Consider the following 13,558-nt stretch of genomic DNA (forward strand, 5'->3'; position numbering starts at 1 on the left):
TATTGTACATAGAACTGCATCACATAGTTCGCATAGGTGCAAATTTCAAAGGATGGCTGTGTTTCAGTTCTCGTATTTTTTCAGAAAGTGGAAATTTAATAGATTTGGCTTTAAATGCAAACTGAACTGAAATTCTCTCCCATCAATACACAGAAGCTTACACAGCTATTGGCAAACCCCAGGGATGAGCTGATTGTCAGGGTTGTACCAGGGCCACATCTTTGAAAGCTCCCCTTGGCCCCAGGATCAGTACCTGGTAACTGAGAGATGCTTAGAGATGTATTCCCCTGCAGAGCTTGGAAAAGTTACTTTTTTGAACTACAACTCCCATCAGCCCCAGCCAGCATAGCCACTGGATTGGGCTGATGGGAGTTGTTGTTCAAAAAAGTAACTTCTCCTAGCTCTGTTCCCCTGATGCATCAATGTACGCTTCCATCCCAATGTGCAAATCTTTTCCTAGCCTCATTGTCATGTTTTTTCCACCTCCACAGGCTATAAGCAGAAGTGTAACCAGGATTGCTATGGCTACTGTTCAACCAAGTGCCAATATGGTGTGCTTTCAGGAAGCTGTGCCTGCGCGCTCCGCGGGGGTTATTGCTGTGCCAGACGTGCACGTCCACATCCTTATCCCTACCCCTACCCCTACCCCTATCCCCATCCTCGTCCACATCCGGTGCCGGTGCCACGTCCTGTCCCGGCCCCTGCTCCCGCTCCGGCCCCTGCTCCGGCTCCGGCTCCTGCATATCCAGTCCCACACCCTAAGTGGCCACAGTGGAGACCACACTACAAAGGCTGAGCACCCGGACAACTCAAGGAGTGGAGCCTCAGACGCAAGAGCCATCAATCTCCAGCACTTGAAAAAGAAAGTTGGCTTGCTCCCTCTTGCTAAATAAATCAAATAAAAGCCAGTGGTCAGACTTTGCCGATCTCTGGAGCTTTTGATTTTTCTTCTTTTCCAGCACATTTACACTCAAACCAAACATTTATCATCTCCGTTCAAAGCGACAGCCCTGGGAGGCTGGTCCTAGCTGGCTGCGGTAAGCTGTTGGAGGGTTTGGCCAGTGAGGATGCAAAGCCCAAAGTGTCAGTCTTGTTTGTGCATAGACAGTATGGCCACAGACACATCTGGGAATGTAGGTAGTGGAGTCAAATATTAGGATTGATTCATTTCATTTCTTTCACCTCAATATATATATAATTAATATAACATAACATAATATATGATATATGATATAATATAATATGATATAGATTTCAACAACTGGTATAGCCCAGTGGGGAGGAGAGCCTGGCTGGGAGTCCACAGTCTGTGAGTTCAAACCCCGCTAGTGTCTCCTGGGTGTCAAGGGCCAGCAAAAGATCACCCCTACAGGGAGTGGCTCAGGGGTTACGTGCCCTGCCACCTGTGCAGCCGTGGGCAAGCTGCATAGTCCCAAGGAGCCCAGTTGCCCCCCGGCTGGCAGTTGAGGACAAGGAAGGGGCTGGCTTGCGCAGCTGTAGCAAGCTGAGCAGGCCCTAGCCAGCTGGGGAGGACTAGCCTCAGAGGGACGCAATGGTAAACCCCCTCTGAATACCGCTTACCATGAAATCCCTATTCATAGGGTAGCCATAAGTCGGGACTGACTTGAAGGGAGTCCATTTCCATTTTCAATATAATATTTAATGTCCAAGGTAACTATGGGGGAATGGTTCCTTGTATGACAACAAAACAAAACAAATGGTACCTGCAAGAAAATGTTGCAGTGCAGAGTGTTTCTGTTCAGGGTACCTCATTCCACCCACTTCCTCCTCATTTTCTGTCTCCCGCCAAGTAGTCAGCCAACATTCTGTACCCACTGAGCATGCTCCATCCTCACTAACCTGTTTTGAGGTTCTCACTCTCAGTTCTCCCTCCCAAGGGGCATCCCCTATGAGGAGAAGTTATAGCATTTGGGGCTTCTTAGTTTAGAGAAAAGGTAAGTCAGAGGTGACATGACAGAAGTGTATAAAATTATGCAGAGCATGGAGAAAGTGGATAGATAAATGCTCCCTCTCTCATAACACTAGAATTCATGGACATCCAGCAAAACTGAATGGTGGAAGATTCAGGACAGAGTCAGACAAAAGAAAGTCCTTCTTCACACAGCCAGGGCTGGATTAAGCTGAGGGCCCCTAGGCTGATTGATGTTTGGGGCCCCCATCCCCACGCTTCACCTACCTTTCCGTTCATTAATGACCTAGAATTAGCAGTGAAGTGGCTAAGTTTGCTGACGACACTAAATTGTTCAGGGTTGTTAAAACAAAAAAGGATTGCGAAGAGCTCCAAAAAGACCTCTCCAAACTGAGTGAATGGGCGGAAAAATGGCAAATGCAATTCAATATAAACAAGTGTAAAATTATGCATATTGGAGCAAAAAATCTGAATTTCACATATACGCTCATGGGGTCTGAACTGGCGGTGACCGACCAGGAGAGAGACCTCAGGGTTGTAGTGGACAGCACGATGAAAATGTCGACCCAGTGTGCGGCAGCTGTGAAAAAGGCAAATTCCATGCTAGCGATAATTAGGAAACGTATTGAAAATAAAACAGCCGATATCATAATGCCATTGTATAAATCTATGGTGCGGCTGCATTTGGAATACTGTGTACAGTTCTGGTCGCCTCATCTCAAAAAGGATATTATAGAGTTGGAAAAGGTTCAGAAGAGGGCAACCAGAATGATCAAGGGGATGGAGCGACTCCCTTACGAGGAACGGTTGCAGCATTTGGGGCTTTTTAGTTTAGAGAAAAGGCGGGTCAGAGGAGACATGATAGAAGTGTATAAAATTATGCATGGCATTGAGAAAGTGGATAGAGAAAAGTTCTTCTCCCTCTCTCATAATACTAGAACTCGTGGACATTCAAAGAAGCTGAATGTTGGAAGATTCAGGACAGACAAAAGGAAGTACTTCTTTACTCAGCGCATAGTTAAACTATGGAATTTGCTCCCACAAGACGCAGTAATGGCCACCAGCTTGGATGGCTTTAAAACCCTCTTTTAAAGCAGTCCAAGTTGGTGGCCTTTACTGCTTCCTCTTGGAACAAGTTCTATAGTTTAACTATGCACTATGTGAAGAAGTGCTTTGCTGACTAGAGTAGGTCACGCCACACTTATAGCACCAATTCTGGCATGGGCCTTTTCAGTGGTAGCCCCCTGGCTGTGGAATGCTCTCCCCAAGACGGCATGCCTGGCACCTTCTTTCTCTTATTAGGTGCCAGGCAAAGACCTTCCTTTTCACTCAAGCCTTTGGTATGCTGTGTTAGTCCTTTTTGTTTGAATCGTAGAATAGTAGAGTTGGAAGGGACCTACAAGGCCATCGAGTCCAACCCCCTGCTCAACGCAGGAATCCAAGTTAAAGCACACCCGACAGGTGGCTGTCCAGCTGCCTCTTGAATGCCTCCAGTGTTGGAGAGCCCACTACCTCTCTAGGTCATTGGTTCCATTGTCGTATGGCTCTAAAAGTTAGGAAGTTTTTCCTGATGTTCAGTCGGAATCTGGCTTCCTGTAACTTGAGCCCTTTATTCCGTGTCCTGCACTCTGGATTGATTGAGAAGAGGTCCTGGCCCTCCTCTGTGTGACAACCTTTCATGTACTTGAAGAGTGCTATCATATCTCCCCTCAGTCTTCTCTTCTCCAGGTTAAACATGCCCAGTTCTTTCAGTCTCTCCTCATTGGACTTTGTTTCCAGTCCCGTGATCATCCTTGTTGCCCTCCTCTGAACCTGTTCCAGTTTGTCTGCATCCTTCTTGAAGTGCGGAGACCAGAATTGGATGCAGTATTGGGTTTTAAGTTTTGTATATTATATGTTGTTAAATTCATTTTATATTGTATGTTTTTAAAATGTGTTGTAAGTCACCTAGAGACCACTGGGTATGAGGTGACTAACAGATTAAATAAATGAATGAATAAATAATGCTTAAGGATGTTACAACAATTTCTGAGAAAATGATTGTAGGAAGAAAAAAGCTACTTTTACAGTTTTAGTAGTGATTCAGTATAACAAATAAAAAATAAACAGAGATAAATGCATCCAGCGATACCTACTCTAGACTATGTCCCTAGCAATGCCCATCTGTGCTCTCTAATATTTTCCAGTGTTAGAGCTCTCTTAAAGTGTTTCAGCTATGTTTCTCTTTTGAAGATCTTTGCCTCTTCAAGTTTTTGACTCCTGAGTTTCTGATTAACTACCCTATTTTCTAGTTTGACCTATAAAAGTATTTTCACTCCCCTCCCAGCTTTTAGCCAATCAGAAGGAGAGGAGAGTCTTGATTAAGTTTCTATTTTCTCTTGATTGCCAGGTTGCTAGGGTGAACTTTTGACCCTCCTATGAACAACTTCCTGAGCAAAACATCCTGTGGACTTTTGACATCCATGAGACCCTTTAAAGCAAATGCAACCATTTTACAAGACAATTTTTACAACAACAACAACATTTAAAATGGCTGCAAGTTCTATTTCTTCAAAGGGGGCACATATCCATGCTTGAACTGACTTCGTTAGGAAAGGAAATAACTGAATAACTGAGGCAATTAGTGTCGACAAGAGATGACATACTAGGGCAGTGTTCCACAAACTGGTGCCTTCAAGATGTTGCTGGACAAGAGCTCCTATCATACCTGACCACTGGCAATGCTGGCTGAGGCTAATGAGTGTTGGGGTCCATTACATCTCAAGGCACCATGTTGGGAAAGGTTGTTCTAGAGCTTACTGGCAAATTAGAAATTAGCAAATTACCCGGTCTGGATGTCATCCATTTATCATCTTTCCAGAAACACATGTGAAATTCTTGAATTCATTACTTAAATATTCATCTTGTCCCTAAAACCAGCCTCTTTTCCAACAGATTGGAAAGAAGCCAATGTAACACATTAAAAAAATACAGTGGATGGCTTGGGATCCAAGATATTACAGGCAAGTTAACTAAGGCTATCATCTTAGGCACACTTCCTAAGTGGTACGCCCCATTGAAATCATTGGCTTCTTTCCACTGAAATCAATGGGTGTCTCTGGGAAGGACATTCCATAGTTGAGGGGCCACCACTACAAGGCCCTTTCTCCTATAGCTGTATAAGATCAGGGTGTTGAGACTCTATCTTTGTGATAGTGTGTGATAGCACAGGCAAAAGCATGCAGTGCTTTGTGTTTAGGAAAACAGACAAATAAGGGGGACTTGAGCAAGATTTATAAAATTGTGTGTGTGTCATGAAGAAACTGGATAGAGAGAAAGGAAGCCCCCCCCTTCTGTCATAATACTAGGACTTGGGGTCATCCAATGAAGTGGAATAATGGGAGATTCAGAACAGACCAAAACAAGTATTTTGTCATAAAGTGCAGAGTTAAACTATGGAATTTACTGCCACAAGATGTAGTGATGGCAACCAGCTTAGCCGGCTTTAAAAGAAGATTAGACAAATTCATGGAGAGTGGTTCAGTCAATGACTATTAGCCAGAGCTTGGAAAAGTTACTTTTTTGAACTACAACTCCCATCAGCCCAATCCAGTGGCCTTGCTGGCTGGGGCTGATGGGAGTTGTAGTTCAAAAAAGTAACTTTTCCAAGCTCTGCTATTAGCCACCATAGCTCTGTGGAACCTCCAGATTCAGAAGCAGTCTGCCTCCAAACACCACTTGATGGGGAGCAAACAGGGAGGCTATCGACTTTCTGGAAGCATCTGGTTGTTACAATTATGCTTTGGTCTGATCCAGCAGGTCTCTTTTTATACTCTAATGTTCTTATCTCAGTGTACCTTTAGAGAAGAGCTGAATGTAGTTTATACAGAAAAGTGGGATAAAAACATTGAAATGAATATAAGTACACAAATATGTAAATAATAGACTGCCCTTCATCAAAAGTTCTCAGTGCGATGAACAATTGAGAACAAAATATAAAATAACAGCCATCAAGCCAAGAAAGCACAATGTCCTAAGGATAATCAGCAGCATTGATTGCAAAATGCCCGCCTGTCTTCCTGATACAACAAAGAATTCAATGCAGTTGCAAATACGGTGCAGACCAGAGCTTGGAAAAGTTACTTTTTTGAACTACAACTCCCATCAGCCCCAGCCAGCATGGCCACTGGATTGAGCTGATGGGAGTTGTAGTTCAAAAAAGTAACTTTTCCAAGCTCTGGTGCAGACATTAAGTCTCTGGTTTTCTTCTCTGCTTCTGCTGAAATGTCTGTGCCGGAACTGTCTGTACCTTTTGCCACCTGGTTAACACAATAGTTTCTGACCATTGTCTTCATTTTGCACAATAATGATCCACGTATCTTTCCCCTAAATGCACAGGTTCGATGCATCAAGCACAGTGACATGTCATCAACAAAAGGACTCAACGCAGCTGCTCAATGTTGGCAGTAAAGAATAGAAATTGACAACGTGGCAATGGTCCCCTTGAGGTCTTCTCCTGGTGCCGACAAAGCCACTGACATCCCCGTGACACACACACTAACTGCCCTCTTGATCATGAGGCACTACGAGTGGTTATCTTTTTCTTCAAACATACATAGAACAGGAAGAGGAAGTTGAAAGAGGATGCTCTTTCCCACTTCCTCTTTCAGCTCTATGAGCTACTTTTGAAAAATCCCTTTCATTTCCCCATACACACACATTGCCAAAGCTTCACTGGGCATGCAGAACCCGATTGCATCCCTTGAAATCCACCTTCAAAAGCAACATTTTTTGAAGAACTTTTAAAGAAAAGTTTCAGAAAATAGTTTACCAGGGCACTTGCATATTTCATAGAATCATAGAATAGTAGAGTTGGAAGGGGCCTACAAGACCATCGAGTTCAACCCCCTGCTCAATGCAGGAATCCAAATCAAAGCATTCCCAACAGATGGCTGTCGAGCTGCCTCTTGAATGCCTCCAGTGTTAGAGAGCCCACTACCTCTCATTTGTGTTATAACTTTTTCTCTAGGAGGGCTAGAGACTTACTTTTTTAAACGAATGCTTAGTGTCTGGGACTTCTGCTGGTTGAGGGCCCAGTACATTAGGACACCCTCACACCCTGTACCTGCCTGTTGGTGTCCTGCACAGGACTCCCCACACACCCTCTCTTCCCAGGCCACACCACTCTCTTGCCTTGTTTCACACCCTCCTTGAGAGTTTTTGCTTGGCTGGGATGCACTCTTGAACTCTTACAATGCCTTTTCCCTGCCTAGATGGATAGAGGGAGGTGCTTGAGTGTGTGTAGAAATTAGCCTACTGCACAAAGGTAATATTTACATTTGTGGCTCCTCCCACTTTTGCCCCTGGCCCCTCCCACCACTAGCATGTGGCCCCTGGAACAATATCCAGAAGGGAGTGTAGCCCTCACTCTAATTTAGAGCTTTAAAAGTCAAACCCAGAAGCGTAAACTGGGCCCAGAGATGCCACTTAGGGAAAAAACCTGGGTGGGATGGAGAGTGAAGGCAAAAGGTGTCAAGTTACTCAAAACTGTCTGTTATCTTTTCAGCACCTATTGAAGACCTTCCTCTTTCAACAAGCCTTTTAAGTAGAGACCTTATCCCAGTCTGAGTCTGTGTTGGAATTGCTTTTTAGTATGTTTTTAAACCGTTTTTGAAAAAAAACAATATGTTTTTAACCTTTATAAAGATGTCATGAAAGCTTTTACAAATGTTTTTAAAGATGTTTTGTATTAATGTAATTTAAAGTCTGTTTTTATGATGTTTTAAAGTGTTTTTAGCAGAGCTTGGAAAAGTTACTTTTTTGAACTACAACTCCCATCAGCCCCAGCCAGCATGGCCACTGGATTGGGCTGATGGGAGTTGTAGTTCAAAAAAAGTAACTTTTCCAAGCTCAGGTTTTTAGTGCTTTTGTTTTCCATCCTGGGCTCCGGCTGGGAGGAAAGGGGGGATATCAATAAAATAATAAATAAAATAAATAAAAGCAGAAGCATGAGAGTCTGTTGGCACAGAGCAAGGCCCTCTTTGTGGGAGAGACAGAAGGGGAGTGAAGGGCTGACCCAGATGACACATGTGGTGGAACTGTCGCTAAGGTCATTTTGTTTTTTCAGTTGGTCAGATGTCTTCTTTTCCCTACCCCTGTTATTTGTTTAAATTGGAATTGAATTGTGTTTACAGCAGTTTAGCTCTGCTTGTTTGTTTGGGTGGAGCTGTTAATTTGTTTGTGTTATGGACTAAACTCATTTTTATGGATTATATAGTTTTTGAAATTGTTATATTTTTTCCAGGTGTGTGTTTATATATACAGCCACAAGAGTGACTGTATGCTATAGCTAGCATGGATTTTTGCATACTGCCATGTAAAATTGAAAATACACCCCCATGCCATTCTGCTGCTTCCATAAGCTCATTTCAAAACAAAACTTTACCAAACGTATAGTCCTGAACTCAGAAACGCTTTTCAGTCACTGCCATTTCAGACCCCATGAGCGTATACATGAAATTAAGATTTTTTGCTCCAATGTGCATAACTTTACATTTGTTTACACTGAACTGCAAATCGAGGAAACATCCAAACTAGGGAATGTCGTCGTAATGGGTGATTTCAACTACCCTGACAAAGACTGGCTACACATGTGTTCTAGTCAGGACAAGGAGGTAAAATTTCTAGATGCCCTTGATTTGGAACTGAGGACCACGTACGTTACACTGCAATGGCAAATGAGAAGAATTGATGCTGTAAAGGATGGGTTGTTCCCCGCCCAGCCCCCCAACCAGGAATGAATTCAGAAGACACCATTATAAACTAAGAGTCACAACTTTATTATCGTAAGCAAACTTTGCATGATAGCCCCTGAGATCAAGCAATAGGTTTTTGTCTATGTTTGGATAACATGTCATTTTGAAATAAAGCTAAATGGTGGGAGATTCAGAAGAAACAAAAGGAAATACTTCATCATACAAAGCATAGTTTGCTTAGGGAATTCACTGCTCCAAGATGTAGTGATAACCACTAGCTTCAATGGCTTTTCATGGAGGATAAGTCTACCAGAGGCTACTAGCCATCATGATGGCTCCAGGATTAGGGGCAATAGGCCTCTGAGTACCAGGTGTCGGGACACCATGGCAGGGGAGGGCTATGGCGCTGCTTTTGGGCTGCCTGTAGGCATCTGATTGGCCACTGTAGGAAACAGGATGTTGGACTAGATAGGCCTTTGATCTGATCTATCAGGGCAATGCTTATTATACAGCCATGAGAGTGGCTGTATTCTATAGCCAGCATGTATTTTTCTCATTCCACAATGTTAGACTGAAAATACCTCCCATGCCATTCAGATGTTTCCCATAAGCTCATTTCAAAACAAAACCTCACAAAACGTATAGTCCTGAACTCAGAAACACTTGCTTAACAACTATCTTAAGTTTTCATGGTGATGTGCAAAACATTGAGAGTTCAAAGTGTAAAACAAGAGAAAAAAATCCAGACCCCTGTTGGACTTTTTTCTGTCAGTGGTCTCGTAATTTGTTGAAATTAATTAAAAATCAGCCATGTTCACAGAGTACCTGTAATCCTATTATGGACCTTGCCCCTTACCTTCATCCTCAGCAGCTTAAAAGTTAAAAAAAAGTCTGGCTGATTTTTAATTAATTTAAGAAATTTAACTTTGAAGTCTATTATAGCGTTGGGTATGTTCAGTAAGAACCAACTGTCAGTGTTCTAAAAGCCAGACTCACAACTGTTTGGCTTGGCTAATCAGGTGGCCACACCCATGGCAGACCTTTACTTTACTTTAGTCAGTCATTCCCCCAAAGAAGTGTAGTTTGTGAAGGGTGCTGAGAGTTGTCAGGAGACTCCTATTGCCCTGACAGAGCTCCAGTTGCCAGAGGGGTTTAACAGTCAGCCCCTCTTCTGAGGATTGTAGCTCTGTGAGGGGAACAGGTCATCTCCTAGCAACTCTCAGCAACCTTCACAGTCTCCTAGCAATGCTCAGAAGCACGTTACCAAATTCTTCCAAGCTACACAGGAAGTGGATTGGACTGTGAAAGATCAACCCAAATTGTGCTTGCATTTTTACAAATTTGTAGGGCAGTCCAATATCTCAGAGAGGAGTTCAGGTCTTCTGCTCCCCTGGTGCATTCACTAGAGCTGCCCAATTTCCCTGCTTTTTAAAGTTTGATAGAAATATCTGTTGGCTATAGGCAAGTTCTTAAACAGCAAGGTTGGCTGTTTTTTCTTTGCCTATTAGCGAATTTATTTTTATTTCAGTGGTCCCCATTCTGGGGCTGAAATATTCAATGAAGAGCAGGTTATACATACTTACAAAGAAATAACAATAAATAAATAAATACAGCAGGGGCTACATGATTGTGCCAACTTGAGGCCATTAAAATGTGGGTGGTATTATTTTGCACCCCCAATGAGATTTCCAATCCATTTTCAAAGGCAGTTCTATGTAAGGCTAGGTCAAATTCCCATCTCTGTTTCCACCTGCAACAAATAGAGGGCAATTTTCTGCTGCTTTTTTTAGGTAGAAGTTTACTGATTTGGGGGGAGTAGAATTTGTGGAGGGGATTAGTATCTGGATAAGCAGCTGCTGTGCATTGAGCAGGGGCTTGGACTCAATGGCCTTATAGGCCCCTTCCATCTCTTCTGTTCTATGATTCTGTATCTTAAACTGGTGCCGGGAAGCAGATATAGGCTGGATCCTATGCAACCGAATCTTGACAAGATGCAGACCCCATGGATCAGCTGACCCCAGGTCTGAATAGGGTTGCCATACTTCTTTAGGAGCAGCTGCATAGTTTGGAAGGTGCTCCTACATCCATCACTGTCACTAAAGGCTCAGGTGCCCTCAGTGGCTCAGAGCATCTGCTCCCAACTTGGTACACCAACTACAATTGTTCCTGGCCAGAGAGATAGATAGAGAGATACCCTCATCACAGTGATCCATACATTGGTAACCTCATGATTAGACTACAGGCTAAGCTGATCTTTAAGATCTTTTGAGAAGACCCCGTTAGTCATTCCAAGTGAATTATCACTTGGTGTCAACACAGAAGTGGACTTTCTCAGTGATAACACCCACCCTGGGGAATGTCCTCCCTTGGATAATTCATGAGGCAGCAAGGGATTTTACAATGCCTATTAAAAATGTATGTTTACTCAAGCTTTCCTGGACTTTAAAATTCTTAAGGCAGTATTAAACTAACTTGTGCTGTTAGTGCAAAGATTTCCACTTGTGGAATGGGGCTTACCCCCTCTCCTCCCTGCCCGCCCCAAATACGCTCCAGAGGGTTAGGAGAACCCCTAGAAGAGATTTAGGGAGCACACATGAGGTAGGACAGGAGAAATACCATTGAGCAAGAAGAAATCCTTGTGCTGATGGGATGCTTACTTAGCTCTATGCTGGCTGCAACCCTAACTTCTTAATTCTCTGTTACCTACAGGGCTCATTTTTATTTGTGACATATGGTTTAGTTCTGTTTTTATTTCATTTTAATCTATTTTTAAAGGAAATTTTATTTATTGTTATTGTACTTTTGATGTAAACTGCTCAGAGATTTTTTTATTAAGTTAAGTGGTATTTTTTTTAATGAATATGCGATAAACAAATAAGGTTAAACGGGCAAGGGAAAAAATGGGAAACCCTTGGCCAGCTTATAAGGTCCAGTAAGGCAAGCAGCAAGGTCTTCTGCCAAATTTCAGAGAAATCCCTCCATGATTTTACAGCAGGATTTTATTTCACTCCCCATTCACCAAAGGGATAGTTGAAAAAGTTTTTTTTTTACAGAAAAAAAAGTTTGGTGCAGGTGTAACTCTTATGTATTCAAGATGCTGATTTAATTTTTCAAAACTGTAATCTTGGCACATTTTGGAATCTGCAAACTTTCATTCCAGGTTTAATTCTGATGGACCTTTTGATGGCTGCATGACATTCAGGAAAAGCATTCTAGGAACACCCCTGACTACAGAGGCCTTCAAATCAGCAACAATGGTCATTGTAGCAACACCCCTGTTTGCCTCACTTGAAAACACTTTGTTCAGGTTTCTGCCACCCAGATCCTCTTCAAAGGATGTGATACTGATCTCTCCCCTCTTATTCTTGTATTTTGAGGTGTACCTGACCTTTCTTGGCTCTCCCAATGAGCTGCCAAGGCACCACTTATCCACTTCATCTGGAGAATGGTGAGTTCTGGGATGTGGCGCCAAATGGACTCCATGTGTGAGGGGACAGTGATGGACCTGTTGAGGTCAGAATAACACAATGGTGTCCCAAGTCAATAGTGTCAGTGTCGATCAGTTCCAAGCCCCTCCCGTGCCATTCATCAAACTCCCATAAATATCAATGCTTCAGGCACACTCTTCAACCGATCTTCTGAGAGACTTCTCCTGTATCGGATCATCTGTCCTCAGGACTCGCTAAGTGAGACGTAGACCAGGCTTCCACCATGCGGGCCCTTCTCCTTTCCTGTGCTGTATTCTTGCTGGCTGTCGTGGCCACGGAAGGTAAAAATGGGGGAATCCACTGGGGCATCTTTGGGTTGGACTAGATGCCCCTTGAGACACCTTCCAAGGCAAAGATTCCTTGAGGGATGGAAGTGGCTTCTACCTTAATGCTCCTTCCCTGCTATCTTCCAAATCCTGGGGATCACTGAAGAAATGCCATGAAGGGGAGAAAGAGTGGCAGGGAAGAGAGCTGGTGGCAGTCTTGTTGCCCTTTTGAGGAGAAACCATTTCGGATTTATTCTTCAGGTGGAGAAGGGGGTATAAAGTTTTAGCAAAAGAGAAATAGAATGAAATGTCAGAGCGTCATAGATGGAGCAGGTAATGATGTATGCTCTAAATGTGTTCTCATGCACTTGTTAGCCACGGGTATCTGAAAAAGGAAATTGCAGAGCTGGGAAAGGGCAACCCAAATTCTCAGGAAGCTAGAGGAGCTGCCCTCTGAGGAAATGTTGCAACTGTTGAAACTTTTCAGTTAAGAGACAAAGGCAAATCAGAGGCAGGAGGACATAACAGAGGGCTGTAAGATTATTGATGGTATGGAAAAAGTTGGCAGAGAAATGTTTTTCTCTCTCTCTCATAACACTAGAACTGGGACCATCTAATGTAGGTGAATGCTGGGAGATTTAGGACAGACAAAGTAAAGCCCTTCTTCACGCAGCACAGAGCTAAACTATGGAATTTGCTCCCAGCAAGACACAGCGATGGCCACCACGTTGAATGGCTTTAAAAGAGGATAAGACATGGGACATAAGGCTTCCAAATACCAGCTGCTGGAAACTGCTGGAGAGAGTGTGCTGTTTGCACTCAGGTCCTGCTTGCTGGTTGCCATGGACCTCTGCAACCCCTCTGCAAACCACCCCCCCAACATCTCATCAGTAATAATGGCCATGGCTATTTTTTCTTTAAAAAAAAAACTTTCTTGCTAACACATATTGATTATCGTATGGTTAGAACCTGAAATGTCAAATTGCAAAATGTGATCTTTCGGAGCTTTCCTCCTAACCCCAAAGAAGCTTTGAACACAAGAACACCTATAATTAGGGAATTATGGAGGTGGGCATTAAATGATAACCCGTTTGCAAATGTGACAGTAGAAATTCTGTTTCTGAACCACCACCCTCATTG

This window comes from Rhineura floridana, chromosome 4 (assembly GCF_030035675.1).
Source record: "Rhineura floridana isolate rRhiFlo1 chromosome 4, rRhiFlo1.hap2, whole genome shotgun sequence".
Classification (NCBI taxonomy): Eukaryota; Metazoa; Chordata; class Lepidosauria; order Squamata; family Rhineuridae; genus Rhineura; species Rhineura floridana.